Source organism: Ochotona curzoniae, unplaced genomic scaffold (assembly GCF_017591425.1).
Source record: "Ochotona curzoniae isolate NIBS_2020 unplaced genomic scaffold, NIBS_Ocur_1.0 scaffold_3890, whole genome shotgun sequence".
Taxonomy (NCBI): Eukaryota; Metazoa; Chordata; class Mammalia; order Lagomorpha; family Ochotonidae; genus Ochotona; species Ochotona curzoniae.
This window is the reverse complement of record NW_024467115.1, coordinates 39,215,407-39,229,854: the sequence shown is the minus strand read 5'-3', so window position 1 is coordinate 39,229,854 and position 14,448 is coordinate 39,215,407.

Below are 14,448 nucleotides of genomic sequence, written 5' to 3'. Positions count from 1 at the left end.
GCGGGCGGGGCCGCGCAGGGCGGCCGTTGGCGGGGCCGGGCTCCGCGTCTGCCCGCCGCCCTGGCCGGGGCCGCCCCGCGCCGCGGCCGCCCGCACCGCGCCCTCCGGCCGCCCCGCGCCTCGCCCGCCGCCGCGCCGCCGCTGCCTTTTTTCTTTTTTTTGTTAGAAACCTCTCTCCGCCGCCCTTCGGCAAGAGACCGCCACCCTTCCAGAAGGAAAGAAAAAAAAAAATTTTTTTTTTTTCTCTTAACGTCCTGTTGCTTCACGGGGGACTTTGGTGGGGTGGGCGTCACGTGGCGCGACACGTAGCGCTGGGGCTCCAGGGCGCGTGCGCGCGTGCGGGCCGCTGTCCACGCCCCTCCCGAGGGTCGCTCCGCCCCCGCCGGGCTCCCCGAGCGCGCGGCGGGGGGAGGGGCGCCCGGAGCGCGCCTGCGTGGGCAGGGGCCGGGGCGGGGCCGCCGCCGGGCTGGGCGGGGCCGGGCCCCTCCCCTCGGAGCGGGCCGTCGGGCCGGCGCGGCCCCGCCCCCCGGGCCGAGCGCCGCCGAAGGTTCCCCCGCGGTGGCTGAGGGGGCCCGGGAGCCCCAGGGGCGGCGCCGCCCCCGCAGCGGCACCCGCGCGACCGCCCCCGGTTCCCCCCGGCTCCCCGACCCGTCGCGAGCGGACGCGGTGCGAGGGGCTGCGCCCGGCCACCCCGTCGGGCCTGGGCGGAGGAGGCGGGCCGCGGAGCCGACGACGTGATGGAGTCGCGCCAGCGCTCTGTCTCGGCTCGCGCCTTCCGCTGGAGGCCGAGGGGGGCGAGCCTAGAATCCTGCTTCTCCGGAATGTCTGAGCGCCTGCTAAGCCCGGGCGGAACAAAAGGTGTCGGACTCGTTTCCAGCACTCTGCGGTCGGCGGGAGCTTCTGGTGAGCCCGTTTGAGAACAACGGGTTCGTTTTAAAATTAAGTTCATTTGATCGAGGAAATGAGATGGAGTTGGTAGACACATTAAAATCCTTTAACTCGAGTACTTTCAATTCCCCAGCAGCCATGGCCGTTTATAGGGGCTTCCAATATTCACCTAATTGTCTGTTTAATTGATGGGTTGTGCAAACGCAGGGATTACTGATTTGATCAAAAAGCCGTTGTCTGGAACACAGCCTTGGAGCAGGAACCCCGCGGTCGTTTTCGCAGGTTATGACGTGGTTTATTCGGTTGCTGGGCTCCGTCGCAGCTAACTCCCTCTCCTGAGCAGGTCATGGATCGCTCCCTCCACCTGGGGTCCGGCGACCGCACTGGACCCTCCCTCCACTCTGGGCCCGGTTAGCCCCTGACCACGGTCCTGAGAGGAATTCAGACCTTCTCACTGGCCGCATCTGCACGTGACCCCGTGCACCTGTGACTGCCTACCTGGCCTTACCCCCAGTAAACCTCTGTCTGGCGTGGCCTAACCGCCTGGGGTCATCCGATGGGACCAGATGGACCAGGGATGACACGCAGTGCTCTTGCTCCACGTAGAATCCCACGTGACGGCTGTTGTATAAGACTTTTGTGAGCACTTCCCTGCTCACTGCCTACTCTTGGTTTCTGAGAGTTTAGGGACCCCAGCACCCCACCCCCTGGTGCCACGGGCCTTGGGCCTGCCCTCTTCTGAAAGGGGAAGAGCGGGAGCCCCATGGACGCTACCCCTACCTTTCTCTTGATCCTTCAACTTGCCAAGCATGCTCTCCTACCCAGGCCCCTGAATTCGGCCTTTGCTGTCCTGGGGGCGCCACGAGCTGGGCTCCCTGCTATTCCGGGGTCTCCGCAGAGACCCTCAGGGCAGCCCTGCGTCAGCACCAGGAGTGAAGGCGCACACGGCCTGTCGTCCTGCTTACCTGCCCAGCGTTGGTGTCCACCTGCCGTGTGCGCTGAGCTCAGCTGCTGCTTGGCCACTTACTGCTGCCCCATGGGCTTCTTCTGAGCAGCCACGTGACTGCTTGGAATTCCCAACACCTAAAGAGCACATGGCGGGTAGACTTTCTGTAAGAATGTATTCAATCAGTGAGCACTTGACAGGGACGCTACAAGACTCTCCTGTCCTTCCTGCAGTGTGGAAGTATGTACAGGAGCGGGGAAGGGCCAGCTGTCGCCCACACGAGAAGGAGGGGCCTGGCTGCCAGTCACCGGCCACCTCTGCATTGGGCCCTCGCGGGCCACAGCTCTCCCGGGACACACCTGCTCCATCCCAGGCATCTACGTCTCCATCCCGCCGACTCTTGATTCAAGCATCTCGATATACAGAGAATGCTTTAAAAATTCATCAAGCAATGCTTGTTAGGAAAAAACAATGTGTAGATTTCAATAGTTTTATGCACCAAACACATCACAACATTAATTACCGAACATGCACTAGATTCAGCAAGGAATACCAAAGAATCTTTTTTTATTATTATTATTATTACTATTATTATTGGAAAAGCAGATTTACAGTAGGAGATACAGAGAAAGATTTTCCATCTGCTGGTTCACTCCCCAAGTGGCTGCAACAGCCAGAACTGAGCCAATCCAAAGCCAGGAGGCAGGAGCCTCTGTCCCAACGCTTTGGGCCATCCTCCACTGCCTTCCCAGGCCACAGTCAGGGAGCCAGAAGGGAAGTGGAGCAGCCTGGACTTGAACCAGTGTCCATATGGGATCCCTGAGGTTGCAACTCCAGGTATTAGCACCTAGGCCATTGCACCAGAAATGGAATACAAAACATCTTGAGATACATGGCTTCCCTTGGGGAAACTTAGAAATTTTGAATTAACATAGAATAAAAAGTAGCATCTTAAACTCAGAATGTTGCAGTAGACGCTGGATATATAGTGTCCAGTTGAAGTCCCTGGCAGTGGTGTCCTTTCACTGTGGGCGATTGTGTCATCTGATGTGTCTCCTGTGATCAGCAATTAACATGAGTACAAATTCCCCCTCTCTTCTCCTATGTTTGATAAGTTATTTTTGGTTGTTGCTACTCTTGACATTTAAAATAGAAAAATTGGGATAGTTCAAACATTCCCGTCCTTGTCACCCAGAGGCCCCCCTTTTTTTTAAAGATTTATTTTTTTAATTTTTATTGGAAAGGCAGTTATACAGAGAGGCAGAGCCAGAGAGGAAGATCCTCTGTCCAATGATTCACTCCCCAGGTGGCTGCAACGGCCAGAGCTGAGCCAATCCGAAGCCAGGAGCCTCTTCCGGGTCTCCCACGCAGGTGCAGGGTCCCAAAGCTTTGGGCTGTCCTCGACTACTCTCCCAGGCCACAGGCAGGGAGCTGGAAGGGAAGCGGGGCTGCCGGGATTAGAACCAGCGCCCACATGGGATCCCAGGTATGCAAGGCGAGGACCTTGACCACTGCGCCACCGCGCCGGGCCCACCCAGAGGCCTCTTGTGGGAACTGAAATGTCCCTTGGATTTAAAATTCCCTGTTTGATGACTTTGTATCTCAGTGTTCTCTTGAAAAATCTTAATCCTTAAATTTTCCACACAGGAAATGGGGCATTTCTTTGGTAGCTGTGTACCTGTTTATTAAGTGATTTCTCGGGTATCATTTTAGTTGATGCAGGACATAGGAGATGCTGTTTGAAAGACTGCAGATGGCACACCGTACGTGTGAGTATCTTGATCTGCTCTGTAACACCTGTTACAAGTAAATGAGTGGGCGTTGACCCCGAGGTGCTCCCGGGGTCAGCTGGGAGGTCACTGCACCCGCGTTTCCAGTTAACTAGTAACCGCCAAGCACGAAGCAAAGACGCGATGCTGTGGCCATGTCATGAGCAGTGTCCTTTGCCCCCGAAAACCTGCAGGGCCACACTAGGTCACAGTGCACCTCCGCTAAGGGGAGAACCCAAGAGCTGCGGGAGGGACATGAACAAGAACTCGGACAGGCGGAAGGTGCCCCAGTGTGGCACAGGCGTCCCCGTGGGGAGAAGTGGGTGCCAGGTCCTGGTTGGCTCCAGCGTCGCACCAAAGAGTTTGCAGATGAAGGGCCTCGGGAAGTTTTAACTCCAAGGAAATGAATCAGTCAGCGGGAAGCATGCTTGTCTCCTGGTACAAACTCAGCATTTGTGAATTTCCCTACTGGTGTTCTCATGTTTGTTGTCCTGCCGTTTCAAGCCCGAGGGCAGCAGAGTTCCAGATGTAGTACCACGGCCTGGTGGTTAAATGTTAACTGACAGTATAAAGTTTCTACTCATTTGACCCCAAGTGAAACCGTAGAGGCAGAAACTTTCCCAGCCAGGATGGGGCCCTTGGGCCGCAGAATGCAAGGCTCATTCCCGGCCAGAACAGAAACCTCAACTAGAAGGGTCTATTAATCATAGGAATATGAGAGTGAATTAAAAATGTGTTTTGTTCTGATAGGCACATGGACTGACTGCAGGAGGACTTGACAAGCCCCTGCCTTCATGAGCTTCCTTCAGCATCTGTGTGCTTAGACGAATCTGTGCTTAGATGTTTAAGGGATTAAACAGATGTGGTTTGATTCAGAGTCTGTGAGTTTTAAATAGCTAATATGGGTAACCATGGTGTGAGCAAAGAAAACAACCACATGTGTCCCAGATAGTTAATGAAATGCCATTGTCCCTTAGTGAAATTCGACTTAGACACTGGCTGTAATTTTCCACTGATTTCTGTAAATCCTGTGCCTTCTGAAAGGAACTCCCAAGGGGACTCAGGAAAGACCAGAGTGGGCTAGCATTTCATAAAAGCCCCAGTAAAGGGCGGGAGGCCCCATTTTACAGTTGAATAAGCCAAGGCCCAGAGGGTGAGTTGAGGAACCCGAGTTGTACCAGTCGTGGATGCTGAGGACAGCTTTCAGTCCGGACCATGCAGCTTATGATGCGCTGACCACACAGTGCTGGGCCTTCTGCGTGTCTTTTCACAACCAAAATAACTGTCATGATTGAGTTACATGTTTTTAAGCATTGAACCCTTGAATGCAGTTGAGACATTGCTGGTGTTGCACAGAGAAAATTGCTGAGCTGGGTATAAAAAGGGGGCGGGGTTTGTGAGTTCCATCTTATTACAAACTTTGAGTCAATAACTGTCTGCCGAGTTGAACTCAGTGACCTAAGATATCTTTTGGAGTTCCAAAATTCTGTGACTATGAATAAAATTTGCTCATGAGGATCAGCAAGTTTATTTGGTGGTCCTTTAATTTGTATACCTAGGATAGCTCTATATGCATTCTTTATTAAAATAAAAATTTATCTGATGACTTTGTTGGTCTCCCAAAAACAATATAATGCATTTTACTAAAATACTTAACATTTTTATAGTTTCCAAAGGGTTACAGCCACATTATTTTTTAACCCATTATAAATTAAAAGAAGAGCACAAAAATTTTTCATCCAGAACTGTAAATGGAAAAACTTACCTCAAGCAGTCAAACTCGTTTTTCTGTTCTCAAAGTGCTTTATAAGCAGCCCACTCTTCAATAATGACTTGTTTCAGTGAATGAATGATAAACGGAAACACAGACCTGCCTGGACCCCAGGGAGAGTGAACAGCTGTGTAAGCGGCTCGCAGCAGCGGAGATGCGATGGGTTTCTCTGCCTTCAGTGTCATAGGGAACTGGGAGGGCCGGGGTGGGATCTCCAGTGTTTGCAGAGCGATTCCATGATTCCCAAGAAGGCTTCTAAATGCAAGAGGCATGAGACTCAAAAGAGACCAATGATAGGAGGCAAATGGGCCAGAGTAGTGTAGGCTCCTGAATGTGTAGCAGAATGGAAAGCCAGGCTCCCAACATGGAAGGGACTGGCGTAGCCATCACATTCTAGCAGAATCATTTTCACTTTGTTCCTTACATAGGTTGGAGGTTGAAAGCAAGTATTTGACAACTTACCAGTACTCCTGGATCTGGTTTTTCTATGTCTAACTGTGAAGCCAGGGCCATGGCCTAGCAAGTTGAGCCACCACCCGCGACACGGCATCCTATCTGGGTGCTAGTTTGAGTCCTGGCGGCTCCACGTCTCGTCCAACTCCCTGCTAAAGTGTATGCTCCTGGTTTGACCTGCCCTCACCGCTGCGGTTATTTTAGTTTGTGAACTAGGGGATGAAGACTTTGTCTCTCTCTCTCTCTGTTTCTCTCTCTCTTTCTCATTCTCTCCCTCCAGAATTCTGCTTTTCCAAATAAAATCTTTGAGAAAAAGTTGAAATATCTCCACCAGACTTGACAAGCAGTCACTACTCTGAGCTGTATGCCCAGATCCCTGTGCCGGAGTCCAGCTCCAGCTGAGTTTGGAACTCGCGAAGGGTGTGTGGATGAGGCGTAAAGAGGAAAGAAAGAGATGGACCACTAGGACTTCATGATCATAATGGACAACGCACAAAAGCTGTCCGCTTTATTTATACAAAATCAGTCAAATTCTGGCTCAGACTTTTTATGTCATGGTCAAGTGGGTGTTTCTAAAGATAACTCTGCCATGGTATTACCTAGAAGTTCCTGCTGCCAGTACCTAGAAGTTCCTGCTAGGATTCTTATCCTACAACTCAATCTTGTATCACAAAGAAAAGGAGAACTTAAAGATCAAGGAAAGAATGAAAGCCTAAATACAGGTCCTTTCATTAGCATAGGTTCAATGGGGACAGCCAAGACAGTGGGAATGGTAAAGGGCCCTTTTTGCAAGATATTGACCTCCAAGCTCAGGCTGAGCAAAAGGTTAACCTTGCAGTAGCAAATGCCAGGATGAATTAGAATTCTTCTGCAGGGTGGTCCAGTGTCTATGCAAAAGAAGGTGGAGCTGCATTCAGGTGGTTGTAGAGACATCCGCCGGGCGGGCCCTGCCGAACAGCAGGAAATTCCTTGCGGCCCTGCCTGCAATGGAACACTCTTCACCCCCTCACGTCCCCCACATCTACTGCACGGACCCCAACATCCCTGAGATTCACAGCAGGATTCAGGAACCAGAGCCTGGGCCCTGGCACCTGCTGAACCTCGAGCAGGCACAATTCCTGCCACTTGGCACCCATGTCACCACAGTTAATAAAACCTTTTTGTGACTATTGCTTCTATTTCCATCAGCATCTTTACATATTTGGAAAATGACTGTTTCCTATCTTCATGTCCATTAAGGCTGGATTTACTCATTTTTGCTAACTGCAATGAAAAGAGAGAATGTTGTGTCTAGTGTTGCCATAAGTTCTTTAGGTATATGTGAGCCCTTCCAGAAAGCTTATAAAAATGCACAGTATGCAAAAAAAAAAAAAAAAAAAAACTGTGCTTAGCTCTCAAAAACATTTCACACCAAAATAAAACTATCTTTTAATTCCAGTTTCCACAAATGTTTTGAACCGTCTTCATTTAGAAAGGCTCATGAAAAATCATGCTCGCACAGTTACAATGAAATCAGCTTTACTATTTTCTCCCCCAAATAATATTTGAAGAAAACGAGTTCTTGCCGGTGCTGAACAATGATTAATCCTCTGCCTGTGGTAAACGGCACCTCACACGACAGCACGCCCGCCCGCTCAGCGCCCCTGCTGCAGAGCCCCTCGCCGGCCTCTGCTGAGCTGGACAAGCAATACTGATGATGCAGCGTTTACTAGTTCCTAATTATTCTGTCCAAGCCCATCTGTAAAAGTGCGTTCCATTTGCATTCTATAGATCTTCAAGGGCCACCAGCTTGATTAGCTGGCAATAAAGGCACTGCATTTTTCTCAGTATTCTTTCACAGCAATCATGGATTTTTGGGAGAAAGCACGATGGGACATAGTAAAAGGAGTAACACTTTTAGGTTTAGCACTTCCGAAATGCATGGCCTCTATTTATAGTGTGAGTCTGGAATTCAGCACTGGTGAGAAGCTGCAAGCTGAAAATGTGACAGCCAGGGCTGCTACCATTTCCCCGTGCAGGTAGACCTTTTACAGGAGCAGGGCTAGGAAAGCTAAACTGTCGAATTGCACGCTCAGGAGAGAGAGAAAGGACACGGATTCAGGGAGTGTGCGGACCAGCCGTCCCATCGGCTGACGTGGCAGCAGTCAGCCGGGTCCGGCGCCAGAGCCTCTCTGGGCTGCTGCAGGCCGGAGAGCACATCCTTCCCCGTGCCAGCCTCCTGACCTCTGAGCACCGGCACAGCCAGGCTTGACTTTTCTCTCACTCAGCTGACCAGTTTCAACATTTCAGCTGGTCCCATGCCTGCTTTCGTGAAGACACACTTGCCCTTGATCAGACGGCCCCAGGCAGGCCCTGCCACTGGGTATGGGGGCAGGGGGCAGACACCGAGCCCAAGACAGCAAGAGGCAGGCAGGCAGTGTCTGCGTCAGAGCCCCGGGGGGCGGGTGGAGGGGGCCCTTTCATCTCCAGGCTGAGACAACTGGTTTGGGGCCCTTTTAATAAGTACTTCCTGCGCATTGTGAAAATACGAGCTAATAATACCTTAGCCCCACAATCAAGCCATCTGCCAAGGCCTGTAGATGCTTCTTCTCCCACGTGTCAAAGGCGAATTGTCCTTCACCCCTGAGCAGCAGCCCAGAGACCTCAAAAGGGAGGGAAGTCCTGGGCTCCCATCTTGGCTCTGCTGTTTACCTCAAGCTGCTTGAATGTACTTATTCTTGCCTCTTTGTTTGTCGCCTGTGAAACGGGACAATGCAACACAAGGACCCAAAGATTGCCCCATGTTCCTGATCAGGAAGTGCCTAGCAAAGTGCCTGGGGCTCAGTAAGCTTTCAAAATAAACACTACCATTTTAGAAATGAAAAAGAGTGAGGCCTGGATGGAGCTTGTTATTTATCAGGGCACTAGGATTTTAGAATGTGTGTGTGTAGATAACTCCAGTTTACATTGAAACTTTATCCACAAAGCTCAAAAGTATAGTAGTCATCAGTTTTATGCCTGCTTCCTATTGCACAAACCATTTCCTGTTCCCAGGACTGCTGACAGAGGAAGTAAAAGGACAACAAGCCGATGACCAGGAGCCTGGATTCCAGGCCAGCACTGTTGCCAGCAGCGGCAGCAAGGGATCGAAAGCTGGCCCGGGGCCCCACGGACTCCCAGACCTATGTCCAGCTGTGGACGGATGGCAGACGCAGCTCTGTAACTGCAAGATAACAATGGACAGGAGCGGCTGCCTTCTCCCGCTCCTCCCTGCCGGGCCCTGGAAGCTGAGGAAGCTTAGCAGGCCAGGTCTTGGGAAGGTGCCGGAGTGTCTGGTGGACGCACACCAGCCTCCCGAGGTTCACTAGACACCGGGCCGTTTAGCACTGACAGCTGTGGGCTGCTCCAGGGCTCATTCTTACCTTCTGTTTTTAGAAGGACTGTTTCCAAGGCAGAGACACAACAGAGCTGCTCTCCACTGCTTCTCTTCCCAGCTGTCCACAACAGCTGGAGGTGGGCAAGAGCTAGAGTCAGGGGGCAGGAACTGAACCCAGGTCTCTCGCACCATCTCCTAGGGTCTGCACTGGCAGGGAAGCTGCAGTCACTGCTGGGAACGCATCCAGCCACTCCGTGGGGGATGCAGGAATTCCAACATGTTAGCTTAACCACCTTACTTTGGATCCAACGTCTGAAACGTGACAGTCACAGGCTGGTATTTTGGCATAGCAAGTTGAGCTGCAGTCTACAATGCCAGCATCCAAAACGGGTGTTGGTTCACCTCCTGGCTGCTCCACTTCAGGACTCAGCTGCTTGCGGATGTGCCTGTGAAAGCCCGGGTACTAGGGCCGCTACCACATGAGGGTACAATCAGAGGACGCTCTGGTCCCTGGCTTTGACCTGCAGCCCGCCCAGGCCTGGGCTGCTGCGGCCATCGGGGAGTGGGACGGCAGCTGGAAAATCTGTGTGTCTGTTACTCTGCCTTTCAAATAAATAAACCTGTTTTCAAAAAGCTTAAAAACTATATACAGGCAACCGCTGGCCTGTTCAAGGCCTTTGTCACAGACCCGTCTGCATGGACCCACAGCTGTGAGTGCAGAAGAGTGAAGCGGCCCTGAGGTGTCTGTCCCGTGAGCCACTCAGCAGAAACACACCCACAGCAGACACTGGGCAAGAGTAGGCAACAGACTCCTTTTTTTTAATCAGATATCGTGGGGAAAATAGCCCTTGTTTGGAGGGCACCTGAAATCCGAGGGTGGGGCAGCAGGAGGGAGTAGTGCACCTGCCTGCCCAAGCAGGCCCTGCCAGCACCACGCAGCCCTAGGCTAACCCCCTCCCCAAACCAACACACACCCACAGAGCCTCCAAAGAAACGCGCCAGGAAGCCAGTGCAAAAGCAGCTCTCAGAAGCTCAGTTCACCTGGTGCCATCAAGGGCATTCCAAAGAAACATTGTGTGTGACCCTGTTCCGAGTGTGGCTTCACAGGGAGCCTCATGCCACACTGTACCATGCGCGACGGACAGAGCTCACACGTGCAGCGTGCATCTTCTTGGTCTCCAAGAGGGCACGTGCTCTCTGCAGACACCCGGCACTGAGATTCACGCCGAACCACAGTCGAGTCGCTGACACTGTGAGAAACTTGGTTAGCCATCTTCCTCAGGGTGCCTGCTTTTACAAAAATGAGGGAGCTTTACACACGGCTGTGGTAAGAAAGGATAAGGCTGCACAGGTCACAGCAGAAAGCCATAATCACCTGCTTTGATATCAAGGCAAAGTCTTGGTCGTAGTGTGATGCTGTCATTCCCTTAGCGAGTGGGCCAAGTGTCCACTCTGCACAGGGAACAGCTCCCCTCTGCTGGGAGCTTGAGTTAAACAGCTCCACCTCTGCCTCTCCCCGCCCCTGTGACAGTGTTGCAGCTCTGACTCCAAGCCCCTCTGCTCAGACAGGCTGAGTTCCTTCAGTCCCAAAACTCACCGGTGTGCCCCGACAGGACTCCTAATTTACAGAGCAACATATTCATGGTAGCTCCACAATGTGTTTATGCCAAAGCCTTGTTCTACACATTTATCATTGTACCTCCTGGATCTGAGACTGCCAGCACCTCACCATGACTTCTCAAGACTCGGCTGACATTAAAATAAAATAAAATAAACCAATGGCTGTGCCTCAACACGCTAACCCTCCACTTCTAGGTGCTGGCATCCCCTGTGAGTACAGGTCTGTGTCCCGGCTGCTCCACTTCCCTCCCAGCTGCCTGCATGTGGCCTGGGAAAGTAAAGAAAGACGGAGCAAGCCCTTGGGTCCCTGCACCCTGGCTCATGGCTTCAGATAAGTTGCAGCCATTTGGGAAGCGAACCAGCAGATGGAAGATCTTTCTGTCTCTTTCTCTGTAAATCTGCTTTCAAATAAAAAAATAAATAAATAAACCTTAAAAAAGAAAGTTGATGGTTGTCACTTACCCTTTGCTGTACACTGCATACAGTAGTCTCCACCTCTGCGGTTCTACCAACATCATTCTGGTTTGTTCAGCATGTAAAAGCATGAGAAGAGAGCCAAAGGCACAACCCCCCCCCCCCCAATCGTTCCAGTTGGAAGCATGGCCACTTCCTTATTTCTCAGCCCCACTGTATTGGGGGTCTCTGGGCCACCTCTAAATTTAACAGTTGCGGTTGGTTCCAGAGGACATTTGGATTCCGAGCCCCGTTTGAAGCCACTCTCGGCGGCAGCACTGCTGGGGAGAGAGCCGGGCGTTCTGCCCGGCCACCCCGGGACAGTGCTAGAAAGTATCTCTAACTAAAAGGGCGTTGGATAGGCCATCTGCTTTCAACTGAATTCTGATTGGAATGCCTGGTCAACTTCACAAAACTAACACGTGTTCAGGCTCACTATATCCTTTCCCCAAAGGAGGCAGCAACTTAAGCGAGGCAAAGATCTCCGTGCCGGTGAACAGCCTTGATCTGTGAAGTCGCTAGCAGCTCCCGATGCCCGCCACTCTGGGCCAGTAGTTGAGGAGCCAGAGCCTCGGCCTTGGCCATGACAAACCTCAGGTAGCTCCAGTTGTCAAGTGCCTCTAATCTCCCTAATTCCTACAAGGGAGATTTGAAAAGCTTGCGGTTATCTCCTCCTAATCAGGTACAAACTGTGCTTGCGGTGAGCAGGTAAAGGGAAAAGCTTCCCCAGGTGCGCCCACGCATTTCTCTTTGCTGGGAATCCTCCCTGGGGTCCACAGGCGGGTGCTGGAGGAATCTAAAGGACCCACAGCAGCCCCTGCCTGGGGCCACACACCCGGCCCCACCTGCACTCCCTGCACCTGCCCCTTCTCCCAAGGATGAACAAGGCTTCCCCTGCCTGTGCTCAGCCTTAGTTACAGAAAGGTCAAGAGGTTGTAAAAATTATCAGCAGTGGAAAAATCACAAGCCGTTAAAGAATCTCAGAAAACTGCCAGTAGTCACTTCCAAAGCCTGACTTCATTTAAGTTTCCCAGGGGAACTGAGCCAAATCCATCCAGTATTTCCCAAACATTCATGTTGCTGTTACGTGTAGCCAGAGGTCCCATGTCCATGCTCTGTTACTGAGCTGCTCCTAGCTCTGGGCAGGATCCACTCCCAGTCCCTGGCCCTTCAACGAAAGACCCCTTCCCCTCGCCGCTCCATAGCCCCTAGCATAGAGCTCCTTCTCCTGATAGGATCTGGCCGTGACTGGGGTCTTGGGGTTCCCTCCCTGTTGTCACTTGCCACCCCCCTCATCCCCTGGAGACTTCTCTGGTTTTATATACTTCTAGCATAGAGTAGGATGTGGGCTTCTTGGTCACTGACTTAAAGCTGGCTCGACAAGGCCACACAGGAGTGTGATGGAGCCTTTTGCCACTCTGTTGTGTGGCCTTGCTCCGACTGCTGGATCTCTAGAACACTCGATGTTCTTGGAGGAAAAATGGGCACAGCAAACCTCCCCATTCTGTCGCCTTCTTGTGAGGATGAGATGAGGCAGTGATTGGGAAGCCTTTAGCCCTTATCTGGAATATGGCGACTACTCAAACACCAATCCCCAGGCCTGGTGGCTAAAGTCCTCATCCTGCACACACAAGAATCCCGTATAGGCGCCGGTTCTAATCCCCACAGCCCACTTCCCATCCAGCTCCCTGCTGGTGGCCTGGGAAAGTAGTCAAGGGTAGCCCAGAGCCTTGAGACCCTCCACCCGCGTGGGAGACTCCTGGCTCCTGGCTTTGGATTGGCTTAGCTCCAGCCATTGTGGCTGCTTGGGGAGTGAATCAACAGAGGGAAGATCTTACTCTGTCTCTCCTGCTCTCTCTGTCTCTCCTGCTCTCTGTATTTCTGACTTTGCAATAAAAAACAAACCGATCCCTATTGTTACCATGCCATGCATACCCCATGCTCCTCTTGGGCTGTCTTCTGTTGCACAGCGCCTAGCCTTGGAGATGCCAAGGTCAGCAGCAGTCTCTGTCATCAAGGACCTAGCAGGGTGCTTAAAGAGGCAAGTAACAAGATCTGCTGAGCAACAGAGTAAGCTGCTCACGGGTGCCCACCAGGGACCCTTTAGGGAGGTGGGGCTAGTCGGCCTGAGGACAGCAGCCAGGGAAGGCGATATAGAGCTGGCTCCCTCAGGAGCTGCAGCACTAGAGGGAACAGCCCCAGGAAGGGTTCTCTCCAGGACACAGGGTACAGAGGGCAAGGCGCCCTTGCCTTGACTGGTTCCACGGTTGCACTGCTTTCACAAATGAACCCAGTGTCACTTAGTGGTCACAGGGACTCCATCGGAAAAGCATCTGGAACCTGCTTCTGTAGTCTTCTGTCCAAGCTCGACCTGCGATAAGCCTCTGGCAGAGGCACTGTGCAGGAAGTAAAAGATAAGTCTATTTAGGTACAAATAAAGAAAAGAACTCATGCCCAGTGTTTTTTCATACCATGTGCTTTCTCGACCTCCACTGACTGGGTATTTTCCATGAGCTGACACCCCGTTAGTCTCACCAACAGCAATTCCATGTGGGCCTCTTGTCACTTGTCAGGTTCTCGCTCTGCCACTGTCTGGTTTGGCAATCCTGAGTCTGTTTATCTGACAGTAGGGATGCCCGGCTTGCAGGTGGATGAGACACCGTGTGAGCGAACGCACGTGGGACCTCAGAACCGTCAGCGACCCTCAGTCCACTGCATGTGCCTCTGCTTTCCTAACCCACTCTGAGAGCAGTGAGCACTGCTAAGGCGAAGACAATGTCAGTTCTCCCAAACCAGCGCCCTGCCCTTCCCGGGAGCCTGCCAGCAAACCCGCGGGCTTTGAGCCTGGGGCAGGGCCTGGCTCAGAGACCCTAGGAGGTCTCCGCCCCATCCGGCTGCCAGGACCACTGCTTGGAAATGAAGGTCCTCCAGTGACAATGTGGGGACACGACTTTCTTACTATTGCCCACATCCGCAGCTCCACTGTCCAAGGGAGACACGGGCTTCCATAGTGTGTGAAGTAGTGAGTGTTGGGCCAGCCACCTCGCTAGTCCGTTCTGCTTCCACAGACAGACCTACACAGGCTGAGCTCACTGAGGGAGAGAACCTGCAGTGCCTGTGAGACACAAGCCCCTCCCCGCCCCCCAAGACCTCTCCTAGTTTACACCATGTGATTTTGGGGGAGCTTCATGTC